General features: G+C 36.3%; 1 pseudogene; it reads left to right on the top strand.

Moving 5' to 3' along the window:
- LOC129640074 (cylicin-1-like) overlaps window positions 1-19559 on the top strand; it is a 155031-nt pseudogene that overhangs the window by 129957 nt on the left and 5515 nt on the right.

Here is a 19559-nt window from a genome sequence, read left to right as displayed (position 1 = left end):
TGTGAGGGACAGGGAAACCTGGTGTGCTACAGTCCATGGGTCTCAAAGAGTCGGACACATCTGAGTAACTGAACTGAACTGAAAAATTGCATTATTAAAATATTTTCTAATTGTTTGGTTGTATACCTAAATACAATTGATTTTCACATTTAATCTTATATCTATTTTGCTAAATTATCTTATTAATTCTAATTGTGTGTCTATAGGTATTATGGATTTTCTACATAAACATGCTGCCTGTAAATACTAACAGTTTTATTTCTTTTTCCCCCTATTCTTGACATTTTGTTTATATTTGTCTTTCCTTATTGCACTAGCTAGAACCTCCAGTAAAATATTACATTGAAGTTGTACTAGCAGATATCCTTTTGTTGTTCCTGAGCTTAAGGGGAATATTTCTAATGCTTCAGCACTGCGTATTTGTATTTTCTCTAGTCTTCTTTATATATCCTCTATCAGGTTAAGGAAGTTTCTTTCCAATTTTTATTTGCTAAAATTTTACCATGAATTTGTTAGACTGCATATTGAAATGCTCATATAATTTTCCCTTTTTTATTTTGATGTGTTAATGTGGTGAATTTCAAATGTTAAACTAACCTGAATTAAATCCTGTTTTATTGTGGTAGAGTATCCTTTCTATGTATTGAATTAGATTAAATGTTTAAGGGTAGGGGTGTTTATATTTATGAGAGATATAAGTCTGTGATTTTTTTCTATTAATGACCTCATCAGATTTTGGTATCAACGTTATGTTTTTTTCATATAATAAATTGAAAAGTCACTCTTCTTTTTCTGTTCTTTGGAAGATTTTTTGAATAATTGTTACTTTCTCTTCCTTAGGTGTTTGGGAGAATTAATCAATGAAGACATCCACACCTGGAATTCTCTATGTCAGTAAGTTTTTAATGATCAAACAATGTCTTTAGTATACATACAGTAATCCATATTTTCTACTTAACCCTTGTTTCAGAATTAATATGCTTTCTTTTTAAAGGAATTTGCTTATTTCATCTAAGTTTTCAATATATTAGCATAAAGCTTTTGCATCTTTCGTTTCTTTCTGATGATAATTTTATTATTTTTTCCTCTTATATATGTTGGCTTTGTTTTGCTGTTCTGTTTTTAGCTTCTTAAACTAGATACTTAAGTCATTAACTTTTCAGCTATTCCTTTTTTCTAATTTACAAATTTAAAGTTATAAAGTTTTAAATGGGTTTTTGCATCCAAAGTTTTAAATAGGTTTTTACACCCCACAAATATTTCAATACTGTATTTACCTCATGCTCTTCAAAATGTTTTAAAAATATTTTCTTGTTTCCATTGTAATTTATTCTTTGATCCATAGATTATATTTTTAATTTCCAATTGTTTAGGTTTTTTATTTTTTCGTTTCTGTTGTTGATTTCTAGCTTTGGTCAACTGTGAGCAGCAAACATATGCCATATGACTGAGTACTTGATACTTGTTGAGACTTGCTTATTGCCTAGCCTATGGTCACTTTTGTTAAATGTTCCATGTGAACTTGAAGAAAATGTATAGTATTGTGCAGTTATTTGGTGTAATGTCTTTATATTATGCCAATTTCTGTCAATCATGTTATTCAACTTTTCTATATCTCTACTGTATATTCTTTTCTTCTTGTTCTATTAGTTATTTAAATAAATATGATGAAGTTCCCAACTATAATTGTCAGTTTGCACATTACTTTTCCTTTTATAAATTATAGTTTTATGGTCTTTAGAGCTATGTCAATGGGTACATGCATATTTAGAATTATTACATCTTTCTGTTGGATTAACCCCTTTACTATTATAAAATATTCCTATTTACCTTTATGTATCTTAAAGGTAACTTTGACATTAGTTTAGCTCCACAGGCTTATTATCCATTAAGGTACACAGTGTATCCCTTTTCCATTAAAAAAAAAATCATGTTCTCTTATATTTTAGGTTTATTATAATCCACTGTGCAGATTCATGTTTTAAGTGGTGTACTTAGTCCATATACTGTTCTGTGGTAAGAAAATCAAACGTGAGAACTACTCACCAAATTTTTAAGTGTAAAATACAGTATTGTTAATTATAGGCCCAATGTTATGCAGAAAACCTCTATAACTTGTTGATTTTAGTCCATTTGACTTTTAAAATTTTATTTATTTTTGGCAGCAATGGGTCTTTCTTGGATTTCCCTGGTAGCTCAGGTGGTAAAGAACCCACCTACAATGCAAGAGACCCTTTTTCGATTCTTGGGTCAGGAAAATCCCCTGGAGAAGGGACAAGCTACCCACTCCAGTATTCTTGGGTTCCCCTGGTGGCTCAGAGGGTAAAGAATTTGCTGCATTGTTGCTGTGTGCGGGCGTTTTTCTAGCTGTGGTGAGCGGGAGCTACTCTTGTTGGGCATGAGCTTCTCACTGCAGTAGCTTCTCGTTACAGACCACAGGATCTAGATGCGCAGGCTTGGGCAGTTGTGGCAAACAAACTCAGTAGTTAAGGCTTGCAGGCTTAGTTGTTCTACAGCATGTGGAAACTTCAGAGGCCAGGGATTAAACCTGTGTCTCCTGCTTTGGCAGACAAATTCTTACTCACTGAACACCAGGGAAGTCCCCAGTCAATTTGCTTTTAATGTAATAGCTTTATGTTTGGATTTACATCTATCATTTTAGTTTTATTATTTGTGCCATGTTTTTGTTTATTTATCCTTTATTGCTTTCCTTTATATTAATCAAACATTTTAATTACATTTCCTTCTCTATTATTTTATTTATATAATTTTAGTTATTATTTAGTGCTTATGTTTTAATTTATAGAAGTATATCACAAATTTGTATCTTTACAACTCCCAGAGAATCAAGCTTCTTATAACACCTTAACTCCAATTATTTCACCAATCTTTATTACCACTATAAATTTTGAATTTAAATTTATAAATTTCATTTTAAGCTTACCAGATTATCATTATTATGTGTAAATACTTAATATTCATGTTCTGCACCCAAATATGTGCTGTCTTATGCTTTTTTTTTTTTTTTTTAGGAAGTACTACCTTAGGTAATTTCCTTCTACCTGAAGAATTCTTACTTGTATATGTTTTTGTACTTTCCGCTAGCCATACAACTCACACAATTTTTTTTATTTCAATATAAAAACAATGTCTTTATTTCACACTCACTTTTGAAAAATATTTGTGCTATGATTAAAAACCTTAAATTGTCAGGGCTTTTTGCTGTTTTATTTTTGTTTGTTTTGTTTTGTTTTAGAACTAAATATGACTTCCATTCTCTTCTGACTTCTGTCACTAATTTTCCCCTTTATTTCAAAATATAGGTTCAGATCACTTATGTAACAAATTGTATGCACACAATCATTTATTGCACTAAAATGTACACTTTGGAATGAATAAAAATTCTCAGGATTTTAACTATATTACAGACCTAATGATGTAAAACTGAGGCCACTTGTATACAAGGCAGTGCATGCTAAGTCACTTCAGTACTGTCCAACTCTTTGTGACCCTATGGGCCATAGCCTGCGAGGCTTCTCCAACCATGAGATTCTCCAGGCAAAAATAGTAGCAGAAGTCTTCCCAACTGAAAGATCAAACCCACATCTCTTTCATGTCCTGAATTGGGAGACAGTTTCTTTTCCACCTGGGAAGCCCATATACAAGGTAGACATGTTGTGATACTTGACTGTTTTCCCATTTCTCATTGTTTCTTGATTGCCTTCTCTAGTGTTTTCCAAAATGAGATGCACATGCAAGATAATCAATTGAAATGTGTGAATAGGATACTACAGCTTCAATTTATGTATTTTATTTCATCTCTTAAAATTTTCTATCTTCAGTTCAGTTGAGTTCAGTCGCTCAGTCGTGTCTGACTCTTTGCGACCCCATGAATCACAGCACGCCAGGCCTCCCTGTCCATCACCAACTCCCAGAGTTCACTCAGACTCACGTCCATCGAGTCAATGATACCATCCAGCCATCTCATCCTCTGTCATCCCCTTCTCCACCTGCCCCCAATCCCTCCCAGCATCAGAGTCTTTTCCAATGAGTCAACTCTTCGCATGAGGTGGCCAAAGTACTGGAGTTCCAGCTTTAGCATCAGTCCTTCCAAAGAAATCCCAGGGCTGATCTCCTTCAGAATGGACTGGTTGGATCTCCTTGCAGTCCAAGGGACTCTCAAGAGTCTTCTCCAACACCACAGTTCAAAACCATCAATTCTTCAGCTCTCAGCCTTCTTCACAGTCCAAGTCTCACATCCATTCATGACCACAGGAAAAACCATAGCCTTGACTAGACAGACTTTTGTTGGCAAAATAATGTCTCTGCTTTTGAATTTCCTTTCTAGGTTGGTCATAACTTTCCTTCCAAGAAGTAAGCGTCTTTTAATTTCATGGTTGCAGTCACCATATGCAATGATTTTGGAGCCCCAAAAAATAAAGTCTGACACTGTTTCCACTGTTTCCCCGTCTATTTCCCATGAAGTGATGGGACTGGATGCCATGATCTTCGTTTTCTGAATGTTGAGCTTTAAGCCAACTTTTTCACTCTCCACTTTCACTTTCATCAAGAGGCTTTTTAGTTCCTCTTCACTTTCAGCCATAAGGGTGGTGTCATCTGCATATATGAGGTTATTGATATTTATCCTGTCAATCTTGATTCCAGCTTGTGCTTCTTCCAGTCCAGTGTTTCTCATGATGTACTCTACAAATAAGTTAAATAAGCAGGGTGACAACATACAGCCTTGACGTACTCCTTTTCCTATTTGGAACCAGTCTGTTGTTCCATGTCCAATTCTAACTGTTGCTTCTTGACCTGCATACAAATTTCTCAGGAGGCAGGTCAGGTGGTATGGTATTCCCATCTCTTTCAGAATTTTCCACAGTTTATTGTGACCCACACAGTCAAAGGCTTTGGCATAGTCAATAAAGCAGAAATAGATGTTTTTATGGAGCTCTCTTCCTTTTTCCATGATCCAGCAGATGTTGGCAATTTGATTTCTGGTTCCTCTGCCTTTTCTAAAACCAGCTTGAATATGAGGAAGTTCATGGTTCACGTATTGCTGAAGCCTGGCTGGGAGAATTTTGAGCATTACTTTACTAGCATGTGAGATGAGTGCAATTGTGCGGCAGTTTGAGCATTCTTTGGCATTGCCTTTCTTTGGGATTGGAATGAAAACTGACCTTTTCCACTCCTGTTGCCATTGCTGAGTTTTCCAAATGTGCTGGCATATTGAGTGCAGCACTTTCACAGCATCATCTTTCAGGATTTGAAATAGCTCAAGTGGAATTCCATCACCTCCCCTAGCTTTGTTCGTAGTGATGCTTTCTAAGGCCCACTTGACTTCACATTCCAGGATGTCTGGCTATGCATGATTTATAAACTCTATTATTACAGTAGAATTTGAATTACCCACATATCACACTCATTGAGTTGTGCTTAAAAGAAAGTTTGAAAAAGATTACTTTAGCCTGTAGCAAAGAGGTCAAAAACAATACAGGTGCAAAATATTTTTCCCAGTATGTGAAGGCAGTGACCCAGCCAGCATTTCAAACTTTCAAACAATTAAGTTTCCAGGATCCCAGGACATTTAACCTTTTAGCTCTGCTATAGAATAAATGTGGTTTCAATACAAATGAATAGACCATTGATCTATTTTTTTTGAAAAAGCAAACACCACAAGCTTGGACTATTTCAGAAATCTATGAAGTTTTCTTTTTCAAGACCATGAATTCATACATAGAACTGAGTGTGATTCATAACTAGAACTGAGTGTCCAAATAACCTGTGAGAGTTTTTAAATAGACTTGATTGAGCCACACCTAGAGACTCTGGGTTGCAAAGAGTCAGACACAACTGAAGTGCCTTAGCACACACAAGTACAATCTCAGAATTAGCAATGGTCACAATCTACTGTTCCTGCTAATTAATAAGGAAGTAATACTTAAATAAAATAAAATTTTAAAAAGATACAAATTTTAAAATTAAAAACAAATTATACCATGTGTGTCTTCGATAAACAACACAATCATTACAATATTAAATGAGTACTTTCCAAATTGAAAATACCATGGACCAATTTTCCCATGTGTAGGAGCAACTCAAAATACAGATCAACATTTATATGTTCCCCTCTCACACATCATTAGTGATTTAAGTACTAAGAATATTAAAACATGGTAGGTTGTCTTCAAAATTTATGTAATGAATTTAGAAGATATATGGTTCATACTGATTTAGATGTTTTCATTAGAAAATTGTAGGGGAACTAATTTTATTTATTGCTCTATATAATTAAATAAGATATTTTGCAGGTTATAGAATTTTTCAAATTAGTGGGTTTTTTTTTTACTAAGTTAAATTTGTCATTAGTAAGTTTATTTAGATATGCACATAAGATTATATTTCCTTCTCTTTACCAAGTTTTTTTTTTAATTGATATATTTATTTTAACTGGAGTGTTTTTATTTCAGTTTTAATCTATTGTCTATTTTTATTCAAGTTTTGATGAGAAATACAGTCATATACATCTATAACTTGATTTAGAGGATGGGAATTGTGGATTATAGTTAAACAGTCTTAGATAATGGAATTCAGAGAACACATCAGATTTCTGACAGCATTACTATTAAAGACATCTTAGTAATAATAGTCGTTATTATTATTATTAGACATAGTACAAATTCAATTAAAACATTTTCTTTTTTAAACAGGCAAGAAATAACCATCAAAACATATGATGATTCCATACCAAGTAAAAATTAAAATTATATTTGAAAATAATTTTAGGGAAAATGACTAGTCTCTTCCATTCAATGTGATAAAGTGTAAAAAACCCTGAGTTTTTGTTAAAATCTAAGAGAAGCATGAATATTGGTATGTGTGTGTGTGTGTGTGTGTTTAAAGTATTTCTATAGTCACAAAGAAAAAAGTTGACTGTTCATGTGTTGAACAGCTTAAAACTTTAGGAAATTTCTTAATATATTGAGTTGAAATCCACCTGCATTGCTACAACTTTTATCCATTGAGTCTAGTTATTCCCTCAGGAAACAAAGAAGTCTCTGACATCCTAATTAAGAGCATGGACTCTGGAGCCAAACTATCTGTGCTTGAATCTTAACTCTTATGCTAAATTTATGATTTGGGGGCAAGTAATTTAACCTCTCTAGGTACTTTATTTTTCTACATCTGTACAATGGAGTCAATCATAAATAATATTAACTAATTCAAAGTGTTTCAGTGACTAAGACTTGATATATATAAAGTGCTTAAAACACAGTCCAGCATATAGTAAGTGCTATGTATGTGTTAGCAGTTGCCGCTATCTTTACTCTTTTATGTAACAGCTCTTTAAATATTTGAGTATAATGATCACATCTCTTGTTCATCTCCAGAAGAACTACCTAAACTATCCCACTTTTCTTCCTTTGATAGCTTCCAGATAGCTTGATCCTCCTGATCACTCTATTCTGGGTGCCCTCAAATGTGTACATGCCTTTTTTTTTAATTAATTTTTTAAATTTATTTATTTTAATTGGAGACTAAATACTTTACAATATTGTATTGGTTTTGCTATACATTGACTTTAATCCACCATGGGTGTACATGTGTTTCCCATCCTAAACCCCCTCCCACCTCCTTCCCCATCCCATCCCTCTGGGTCATCCCAGTGCACCAACCACAAGCACGCTGTATCATGCATCGAACCTGGACTGGCGATTCATTACACATATAATAATATACATGTTTCAATGTCATAAGGGTGTCAGAACTGAATGAAGCATTTGGGTCTGTGGTCTTAATTTTTATGGCTTGGGATGTCATTGAGGTTAGAGGAGGAGTAACCTAAACGCTTAATCAAATGAGACATTTAGCTGATGCTCTGTTAATAACTATTATGCTATTGTGCTATTAATAGCTATTATGGGGACTATAGAAGAAGTCATATGCTCTGCAATCTAAACAAAATGAAGGTAGTGGAGATGATGGAGGTATTTGGAAGGAAACAGTTAATCTTTATATTCCATTCCTATTTTTTTATTGTATTACTGTAACTATTTTTTTCATTAATTTTTTAAATTGGAGGATAATTGCTATACAATGTTCTGTTAGTTCCTGCTGCGTGGCAACATGAATCAGATATAAATATATATATCAGATAAGTTCAGTTCAGTTCAGTCACTTAGTCGTGTCAGACTCTTTGCAACCCCATGAATTGCAACACGCCAGGCCTCCCTGTCCATCACCAACTCCCGGAGTTCACTCAAACTTATATCCATCGAGTCACTGATGCCATCCAGCCATCTCAACCTCTGTTGTCCCTTTCTCCTCCTGCCCCCAATCCCTCCCAACATCAGAGTCTTTTCTAATGAGTCAACTCTTTGCATGAGATGGCCGAAGTATTGGAGTTTCAGCTTCAGCATCAGTCCTTCCAAAGAACACCCAGGGCTGATCTCCTTTAGAAAGGACTGGTTGATCTCCTTACAGTCCAAGGGACTCTCAAGAGTCTTTTCCAACACCACAGTTCAAAAGTATCAATTCTTCGGTGCTCAGCTTTCTTCACAGTCCAACTCTCACATCCATACATGACCACTAGAAAAACCATAGCTTTCACTAGACGGTCCTTTGCTGGCAAAGTAATGTCTCTGCTTTTGAATATGCTATCTAGGTCGGTCATAACTTTCCTTCCAAGGAGTAAGTGTCTTCTAATTTCTTGGCTGCAATCACCATCTGCAGTGATTTTGGAGCCCCAAAAAATAAAGTCTGACACTGTTTCCCTATCTATTTCCCATGAAGTGATGGGGCAAGATGCCATGATCTTAGTTTTCTGAATGTTAAGCTTTAAGCCAAATTTTTCACTCTCCTCCATCACTTTCATCAAGAGGCTTCTTAGTTCCTCTTCACTTTCTGCCATAAGGGTGGTGTCATCTGCATATAAAAGGTTATTGATATTTCCCCTGGCAATCTTGATTCCAGCTTGTGCTTCTTCCAGCACAGCGTTTCTCATAATGCTCTCTACATATAAATTAAATAAGCAGGGTAACAATATACAGCCTTGACATACTCCTTTTCCTATTTGGAACCAGTCTGTTGGTCCATGTCCAGTTCTAACTGTTGCTTCCTGATCTGCATATAGGTTTCTCAAGAGGCAGGTCAGGTGGTCTGGTATTCCCATCTCTTTCAGAATTTTCCACAGTTTATTGTGATCCACACAGTCAAAGGCTTTGGCACAGTCAATAAAACAGAAATAGATGTTTTTCTGGAACTCTCTTCCTTTTTCCATGATCCAGCAGATGTTGGCAATTTGATCTCTGGTTCCTCTGCTTTTGCTAAAACCAGCTTGAACATCTGGAAGTTAACGGTTCACACATTGCTGAAGCCTGGCTTGGAGAATTTTGAGCATTACTTTACTAGCGTGTGAGATGAGTGCAATTGTGCGGTAGTTTGAGCATTCTTTGACATTGCCTTTCTTTGGAATTGGAATGAAAACTGACCCTTTCCACTCCTGTGGCCACTGCTAAATTTTCCAAATTTGCTGGCATTATGAGTGCAGCTCTTTCACAGCATCATCTTCCAGGATTTGAAATAGCTCAACTGGAATTCCATCACCTCCCCTAGCTTTGTTCATAGTGATGCTTTCTAAGGCACACTTGACTTCACATTCAAGGATGTCTGGCTCTAAGTGAGTGATCACACCATCGTGATTATCTGGGTCGTGAAAATCTTTTTTGTACAGTTCCTCTGTGTATTCTTGCCCCCTCTTCTTAATATCTTCTGCTTCTGTTAGGTCCATACCATTTCTGTCCTTTATTGAGCCCATCTTTGCATGAAATGTTCCCCTGGTATCTCTAATTTTCTTGAAGAGATCTCTAGTCTTTCCCATTCTGTTGTTTTCCTCTATTTTTTTGCATTGACTGCTGAGGAAAGTTTTCTTATCTCTCCTTGCTATTCTTTGGAGCTCTGCATTCTGATGCTTATATCTTTCTTTTCTCCTTTGCTTTTCTCTTCTCTTATTTTCACAGCTATTTGTAAGGCCTCCTCAGACAGCCATTTTGCTTTTTTGCACTTATTTTCCATTGTGATGGTCTTGATCCCTGTCTCCTGTACAATGTCACCAATGTCTATCCATAGTTGATCAGGTACTCTATTTATCAGATCTAGTCCCTGAAATCTATTTCTCATTTCCACTGTATAATCATAAGGGATTTGATTTAGGTCATATCTGAATGGTCTAGTGGTTTTCCCTACTTTCTTCGATTTAAGTCTGAATTTGGCAATAAGGAGTTTATGATCAGAGCTTCTCCATTTTTTGCTGCAAAGAATATAATCAATCTGATTTCTGTCTTGGCCATCTGGTTATGTCCATGCGTAGAGTCTTCTCTTGTGTTGTTGGAAGAAGGTGTTTGCTATGACCTGTGCGTTTTCTTGGCAAAACTCTATTAAACTTTGCCCTACTTCATTCCATATTCCAAGGCCAAATTTGCCTGTTACCCTAGGTGTTTCTTGACTTTCTACTTTTGCATTCTAGTCCCCTATAATGAAAAGGATATCTTTTTGGGGTGTTAGTTCTAAAAGGTCTTGGAGGTCTTCATAGAACCATTCGACTCAGCTTCTTCAGCATTACCGGTTGGGTCATAGACTTGGATTACTGTGATATTGAATGGTTTGCCTTGGAAATTAACAGAAATCATTCTGTCATTTTTGAGATTGCATCCAAGTACTGCATTTCGGACTCTTTTGTTGAACATGATGGCTACTGCATTTCTTCTAAGAGATTCCTGCTCACAGTAGTAGATATAGTGGTCATCTGAGTTAAATTCATCCATTCCAGTCCATTTTAGTTTGCTGATTCCTGGAATGTCGACATTCACTCTTGCCATCTCCTGTTTGACGACTTCCAATTTGCCTTGATTCATGGAGCTAACATTCCAGGTTCCTATGCAATATTGTTCTTTACAGCATCGGACCTTGCTTCTATCACCAGTCACATCTGCAACTGGGTATTGTTTTTGCTTTGGCTTCATCCCTTCATTCTTTCTGGGGTTATTTCTCCACTGATCTCCAGTAGCATATTGGGCACCTACTGACCTGGGGAGTTCCTCTTTCAGTATCCTATCATTTTGCCTTTTCATACTGTTCACGGGGTTCTCAAGGCAAGAATACTGAAGTGGTTTGCCATTCCCTTCTTCAGTGGACCACATTCTGTCAGACCTCTCCACCATGACCCACCGGTGTTGGGTGGCCCCACATGGCATGGCTTAGTTTCATTGAGTTAGACAAGGCTGTGGTCTGTGTCATCAGATTGGCTAGTTTTCTGTGATTCTGATTTCAGTGTGTCTGCCCTCTGATGCCCTCTCACCACACCTACCGTCATTTGGGTTTCTCTTACCTTGGACGTGGGGTATCTCTTCACGGCTGCTCCAGCAAAGTGCAGCCACTGCTCCTCACCTTGGACGTGGAGTAGCTCCTCTTGGCCCGGCATATATACTCTCCCTATTGAGCCTCCCCCCCACTCCCCTACCCCACCCCTTCTGTCATCAGAGCACTGAGCTGAGCTCCCTGTGTTATACAGCAGCTTCCCATTAGCTATCTATTTTACACATGGTAGTGCATGTATTGGATTAATCTAGAAAATAAAATTACAAATGTCATTTTAAACTTAATTTGGTTCTAAATGGACTAATAAATTGTTATTTTTTTCTTAACTGGCATGCAAATAAACTATAAACTCTAGGAGGGGGGAACTATATTTTGAGTTATAATTTAGTTTAAATTAAACTATATTTCTTGCTCAGGAATATTTCAGAACTGATGAAAGTCTGGCTATTAGCTGCAAAATTGTTTCTTTTCCTCTCTCATTTCAGTCAGTGAATCAAGCAAAAAAATACGGAATCAACAGTACTTGACTATAACATTTCCCAAGTCATCCCAGCCAGGTGGAAATAAGAGATTAAGACCTTCAGAAATACAAGCCACAGTTCCTGTGAGTACCAACAAGATCATTCTTAACTAAATATAATATGTTATAATGCATGCATACAAATAAAATACATAATTTGAATTTTGATATCTTTAGGATGCTGATATTTTAGGTGTATAATTCCCTGTATAGCAGATTGTCCCCAACTGTTTCTGATTGAACTTTTATTTATATGTGTTCCTCCATTTCAAAGGCATTTTAAAGCTCATTGGCTAGGTAAGCTGGAGAATGTAATACTGAAACTGGTGGGATCTCTCAGGCAATGTTTACCGGCTGCAAAAACATATAAAATTTGAGTCTTAGGAGCCAATCTTGAGGTTTCAGGGCCTTTACATTTTCTTTAATCTAACATTCAAATACTAGATACTTGGAGATTCCAGTTTTCTATTGCTTTTATAAAATGGAGTTATTCTTACAACTAACCAAAATAAAAGTTAGCTTACAGAGGTCACCCATAGTGATAGCAAAATATGTTTTAAAAGCATCTCCCAAAGCAGATCTATAGTCAATGCATTTATTCAAGGGCCATTTATTTACATCTATTGAGATCCAAGTTTCATGCTTCTCTTCATGGTCTTCCTTTCATTCCATATAACAATGGAAGAAATATAAGAACTAAATGTAAAATTAGTCTATATGGTCACTGTGACAACCAGCCTTGACAAATGTTTGGACAGAAATATAAAAGTAATAATTATAATATGCTACTGGAGAAGGCAATGGCACCCCACTCCAGTACTTTTGCCTGGAAAATCTCATGGACAGAGGAGCCTGGTAGGCTGCAGTCCATGGGGTCGCTAGAGTTGGACACGACTGAGCGACTTCACTTTCACTTTTCACTTTCATGCATTGAAGAAGGAAATGGCAACCCACTCCAGTGTTCTTGCCTGGAGAATCTCAGGGACGGGGAAGTCTGGTGGGCTGCCGTCTATGGGGTCGCACAGAGTTGGACACGACTGAAGTGACTTAGCAGCAGCAGCAACTGCTACACTAATTAATGAGAATAAGACACTTGTTTTATTTTATGTATTTATTTTCAGCAGTGCTTCACAGCAGAGATATTAGGCTCTCAACTTGGTAAGAAAATCTTGAAAGTATAAGTAGAAATCAGGCTAACCCAGAAGCCTGCAGAATTGTAAACTATCATAAGAATTATCATGACACACTTCAAGAGTATCAGCTTAATTTTTTTAATCTATTTTGGGGCAGAAGGGTACATGAAATGTTTCAAAATATCTCTCCCATGTAGGAGTTCTAAAGGAATTTATTATCTATTGTGAGGCCAGGTCCTGAAGTGTCATGAATCATTGTGGACCCCTTCTTATCTTAATAGGAAACGCTGAAGATATTCTGAGGTTCTTCTTAAATTCATTTTATTTCCAAAGTGGAGTTTTCTCACACACACATACAAACACACACAGAATGTTGAAACAGAAACAAGACACAATCTAAATATATGGTCATAGAAAAAGCTAGACTATTTGTTTCAATATAAAAAAGATATAACTCATTAAAAAACTTATCATTATTCTAACCATTTTTTTTCAGAGACATGATAAAAGAAATTTAGATGAAATTCAGAAGCCAGCTCATATATGGATAAGGCATTCTTTAAGGAAAAAAATTCAAAGTCCATCTATTATTTAATCATCAGGATACAGGCCTCATTCAGACATCCTTATACTCATATAACCCATTCTAAAAAGGAAGAATCTAAAAAGTACAAAGATGACAAAAAAGGAACAGCTTTGAAGAAAATTTACAAGAAAGATACAGGCCCACATGAAATAGATGAGAAACCTAAAAGAGGAAATAAAGCAGATAAAACTCCATCAAAATCATCACATGGAAGTCAACTATCTAAGAAGTCAAAGTCCAAATCAGAAACAAACCCAGAATCCAAAGATTCTATATCAGTTTCAATAAAGCATCAAAAAAAAAAAGAAAAGAGATATTCAAAAGATTCCAAGGAGATGGATTTTGAATCCACAAGTACGAAGAAGTACTCTAAGAGCTCAAAGAATAATTCTGATGCCATATCAGAGACTTGCTCAAAAAATAGTTCAAATGTGGGTTTAATGGTGCATTTAGGGGAATCGGATGCTGAATCCGTGGAATTTGATATGTGGTTAAAGAATTATTCACAGAATAATTCAAAGAAGCCAACAAATAAGGATGCAAAAAAAGATGCAAAGGGGAAGGGCTCTGATGCTGAATCTGTAGATTCAAAAGATGCAAAGAAAGATAAGAAGGGTGCAACAAAAGACACCAAGAAAGATGCAAAGAAGTATACAGAGTCTACTGATGCAGAATCTGGAGACTCAAAGGATGCAAAGAAAGATTCGAAAAAGGGCAAGAAAGATTCAAAGAAAGGTGATAAGAAAAAGGATGCCAAGAAAGATGCAGAGTCTACTGAAGCAGAATCTGGAGACTCAAAGGATGTGAAGAAAGATTCGAAAAAGGGCAAGAAAGATTCAAAGAAAGATGATAAGAAAAAGAATGCCAAGAAAGATGCAGAGTCTACTGAAGCAGAATCTGGAGACTCAAAGGATGTGAAGAAAGATTCGAAAAAGGGCAAGAAAGATGATAAGAAAAAGGATGCCAAGAAAGATGCTGTGTCTACTGATGCTGATTCTGAATCTGAAGGGGATGCAAAAAAGAGTAAAAAAGATTCAAAGAAAGATAAGAAAGATTTAAAGAAAGATGACCAAAAAAAGCCTGCAATGAAGTCCAAAGTGTCTACTGAAACTGAGTCTGATTGGGAGTCAAAGAAGGTTAAGCGAGATTCAAAGAAAGACACCAAGAAGACTGCAAAGAAGGACACAGAGTCTAGTGGTGCTGAATCTGATGTGTCTTCCAAAAGATGGCTAAAGAAGACTGAAATGTTCAAAAGTTCAGATGCTGAATCTGAAGAGTCTCTATTTAAACCTGGGCCTAAAAAGAGAGTTGATGAATCAGATGCCACATCTACAGATTCAAAGAAGGATGCAGTGGAACCAAAAAGAGGAATCAAAATGCCATCCCGGAGAACTACATTCAAAGAAAAAGGAAAAAAAATAGGTACAGGTAGAGTTCCTCCATCAAGAGAAAGACCACCACTACCTCCTTGTGAGCCTATACCGCCATCACCTAGAGTCAAACGTCTCTGTCGTTGCCAGATGCCTCCTCCACCTCCAAAACCAAGCTTTGCTCCTTTGGTATGTTTGCTCCTGTTTTATTTTTAGAGAAAATTGGATTAAAACTGAAAGATATATTTTAAATTTTGAATTCATATTTTCTCTGAAGATTAGTTCTCTTTTACTGGAATATTGACAATTTTGAGACTCACAGATGAGAAAAGATAGAGTACTTCCACAGGACCCAAAAGAGTTGCAAAATAAATGTCAAAAAGTTAAGAATAGAATTTAGATTGGAGCAGAGAGAACTGGCTTGGGATTTAAGAAACTTTTCATAATTATTTGTAAAAATGATCACATTACAAATGTGGTTAACTGTCCCACACTTATGAAAGAACAAAAAGGAAAATGGCTAAAATTTTTAAGGGGCATGTTTTAGTAGGATATAAGTACATTTCCTAGAAAGTTGCTGAATATGGTAAAAACTCAACCAAATTCAGACACAGCAAGATAGAAACATAACATACTAGGATTCAGATATGCAAAAAAGCATATTTAATTATTTAATTTTTAACCATATCTTTATGAGTTGTCACTAGTACTGATAATTGGGGGGTGGGGGGGGGAGTATTTTCAAGGTTGATCCAATCTCTTTGGATCTGTAATTTTAACGTTTTCTACTTTTCTCCTACAGAGGATCTCCCTTTCAATTCCCCTTCCTTTAAAACATGGCTGTAAAGGGATGCTTAGTTAAACATCTCACTTTGGATGGAAGGTCTGCTCTTCCCATTCTTTTCCTCCCTTGTTGGCTCTCTGATCTTTGGTTGAGATGTGATTCATTTGCATGGTTTCTGGGCATCAGTCTGTGTTTCCTTTGCTTTCCCACAGTGTTAATTGACTATTCTCAGCATGGTAGGTTTCATGTTCTCTGTCCTGCTAAATTCAGATCATCTGTAGATATGGCTGGGATTGGAGCTTATATTTAATTAATTTTCCCCCACCCTTTCTTCCTTGCCCTCTCTGTCCCCCCATTCTTGTTCTTATCTCTCAAAGGGCTTCCATTTCCTCTTCTGAATGGTGGGAATCTCACTTTACATTGTATTCCAAGTTTTTTCTATCCTTGGTTTATTTATAATAAAACTTTATGTATTGATTTCCATTTGCTCTTCATATATTTTACATTTGTGGGAGAGATTAATTAATCCATATTATCTCTTTCAAAAAAGGCTGATTTTAAGTCCATTTTTCTCCTGACAGACTCAAAATGTCAGCTTTGTGACAAAGCTGGTTAACGACCCCATTGTTTAAGGCTCAGTCTAAGTCAACGGGCAGATAACCAGTAAAGCAACAAAATTTTTAAGGAATAAAAATATATTGGTGGAATAAGAAAGCTGTGGTACATATACACAATGGAGTATTACTCAGCCATTAAAAATAATGCATTTGAATCAGTTCTAATGAGGTGGATGAAACTGGAGCCTATTATACAGAGTGAAGTAAGCCAGAAAGAAAAACACCAATTCAGTATACTAAAGCATATATATGGAATTTAGAAAGATGGTAACAATAACCCTGTGTACGAGACAGCAAAAGAGACACTGATGTATAGAACAGTCTTATGGACTCTGTGGGAGAGGGAGAGGGTGGGAAGATTTGGGAGAATGGCATTGAAACATGTAAAATATCATGTATGAAACGAGTTGCCAGTCCTGGTTCGATGCACGATACTGGATGCTTGGAGCTAGTGCACTGGGAAGACCCAGAGGGAGGGTATGGGGAGGGAGGAGGGAGGAGGGTTCAGGATGGGGCACACATGTATACCTGTGGCGGATTCATTTTGATATTTGGCAAAACTAATACAATTATGTAAAGTTTAAAAATAAAAAAAAAAAATAAAAATAAAAAATATATATATTGGTGGATAATTTTAAGGCAATTGAGAAAAAGAGACCCTTGAAAAGCTGAACTCTCTTCCAAAAGTAGTTTTTATGAAAAATATGTACACTTATATGTGGAATTTAAAACCAAAACAAATGAACAAACAACAAAAACTGACTTATTAAGTGAACAAATTGGTGGTCACCATAGTGGAGACAGATGTGAAGATAAGTGAAATAGGTGAGGAAGATTAAGAGATACAAATTCTAGTTATAAAATAAATGTCATAGTGATTACTATATAGTGTAAAGAATATAATCAATAATATTATAATAACTTTGGTGATAAATGGTAACTAGACTTGTGATTGTTTCATAATGTATAAAAATATCAAATCACTATGTAGAATACCTGAAACTGATATAATATTGTAAGTAAATTTCAATAAAAATTCTAAATAAAAATTGTTAAATTAAAAAAAAATATGTAAAATACAAGAAATACAACAAAATCCTTGAATCTGAGGATTAATTTTAATTGTTAAAAAAAAAAAAAACTTTCAGGATATGTTTTGGCCTTGAATATATTCATACCATCACTGTAATAAGCTTAAATTTGTATAGCTACCATCTAATCAGGCCCTTCCATCCCTACCACTTTGCTAAAAGTGCTCTTTTCAAGATTACCAAATATGTTCTTGTAGCCACACATACTGAGCTCTCTTCTCTCCTCATGTTATTCTATAATCCAGCAGCATTTAAACCAACCTCTTCTTTCAAAAAACACTTAGTTAACTTGACTCTATCCTATCCATACTCACAGAAAACTAGTCAATCTGATCACACTAGGACCACAGCCATAGTCTAACTCAATGAAACTAAGTCATGCCCGTGGGGCAACCCAAGATGGGCGGGTCATGGTGGAGAGATCTGACAGAATGTGGTCCACTGGAGAAGGGAATGGCAAACCACTTCAGTATTCTTGCCTTGAGAACCCCACTAACAGTGTGAAAAGGCAAAATGATAGGATACTGAAGGAGAAACTCCCCAGGTCAGTGGGTGCCCAATATGCTACTGGAGATCAGTGGAGAAATGGCTCCAGAAAGAATGAAGGGATGGAGCCAAGACAAAAAGAATACCCAGCTGTGGATGTGACTGGTGATATAAGCAAGGTCCGATGCTGTAAAGAGCAATACTGCATAGGAACCTGGAATGTCAGGTCCATGAATCAAGGCAAATTGGAAGTGGTCAAACAAGAAATGGCAAGAGTGAATGTTGACATTCTAGGAATCAGTGAACTGAAATGGACTGGAATGGGTGAACTTAACTCAGATGACCATTATATCTACTACTGCAGGCAGGAATTCCTCAGAAGAAATGGAGTAGCCATCATGTTCACCAAAAGAGTCTAAGATGCAGTACTTGGATGCAATCTCAAAAACTACAGAATGTTCTCTGTTCGTTTCCAAGGCAAACCATTCAATATCACGGTAATCCAAGTCTATGCCCCAAAGAGTAATGCTGAAGAAGCTGAAATTGAACGGTTCTATGAAGACCTACAAGACCTTTTAGAACTAACACCCAAAAAAGATGTCCTTTTCATTATAGGGGACTGGAATACAAAAGTAGAAGTCAAGAAACACCTGGAGTAACAGGAAAATTTGGCCTTTGAATACGGAATGAGGCAGGGCAAAGACTAATAGAGTTTTGCTAAGAAAATGCACTGGTCATAACAAACACCCTCTTCCAACAACACAAGAGAAGACTCTATACATGGACATCACCAGATGGTCAACACTGAAATCAGATTGATTATATTCTTTCCAGCCAAAATGGAGAAGCTCTATACAGTTAGCAAAAAAAAGACCAGGAGCTGTCTGTGGCTCAGACCATGAATTCCTTATTGCCAAATTCAGACTGAAATTGAAGAAAGTATGGAAAACCACTAGACCATTCAGGTACGACCTAAATCAAATCCCTTATGATTATACAGTGGAAGTGAGAAATAGATTTAAGGGCCTAGATCTGATAAATAGAGTGCCTGATGAACTATGGAATGAGGTTCGTGACATTGTACAGGAGACAGGGATCAAGACCATCCCCATGGAAAAGAAATGCAAAAAAGAAAAATGGCTTTCTGGGGAGGCCTTACAAATACCTGTGAAAAGAAGAGAAGCAAAAAGCAAAGGAGAAAAGGAAAGATATAAGCATCTGAATGCAGAGTTCCAAAGAATAGCAAGAAGAAATAAAAAAGCCTTCTTCAGCGATCAATGCAAATAAATAGAGGAAAACAATAGAATGGGAAAGACTAGAGATCTCTTCAAGAAAATCAGAGATACCAAAGGAACATTTCATGCAAACATGGGCTCGATAAAGGACAGAAATGGTATGGACCTAACAGAAGCAGAAGATATTAAGAAGAGGTGGCAAGAATACACAGAAGAACTGTACAAAAAAGATCTTCATGCCCAAGATAATCACGATGGTGTGATCACTGACCTAGAGCCAGACATCCTGGAATGTGAAGTCAAGTGGGCCTTAGAAAGCATCACTATGAACAAAGCTTGTGAAGGTGATGGAATTCCA

The sequence above is a fragment of the Bubalus kerabau genome, chromosome X (assembly GCF_029407905.1).
Source record: "Bubalus kerabau isolate K-KA32 ecotype Philippines breed swamp buffalo chromosome X, PCC_UOA_SB_1v2, whole genome shotgun sequence".
NCBI classification, from domain to species: Eukaryota; Metazoa; Chordata; class Mammalia; order Artiodactyla; family Bovidae; genus Bubalus; species Bubalus kerabau.
The sequence above is the reverse complement of the archived record's forward strand: the minus strand, read 5'-3'. Positions and strand labels throughout refer to the sequence as shown.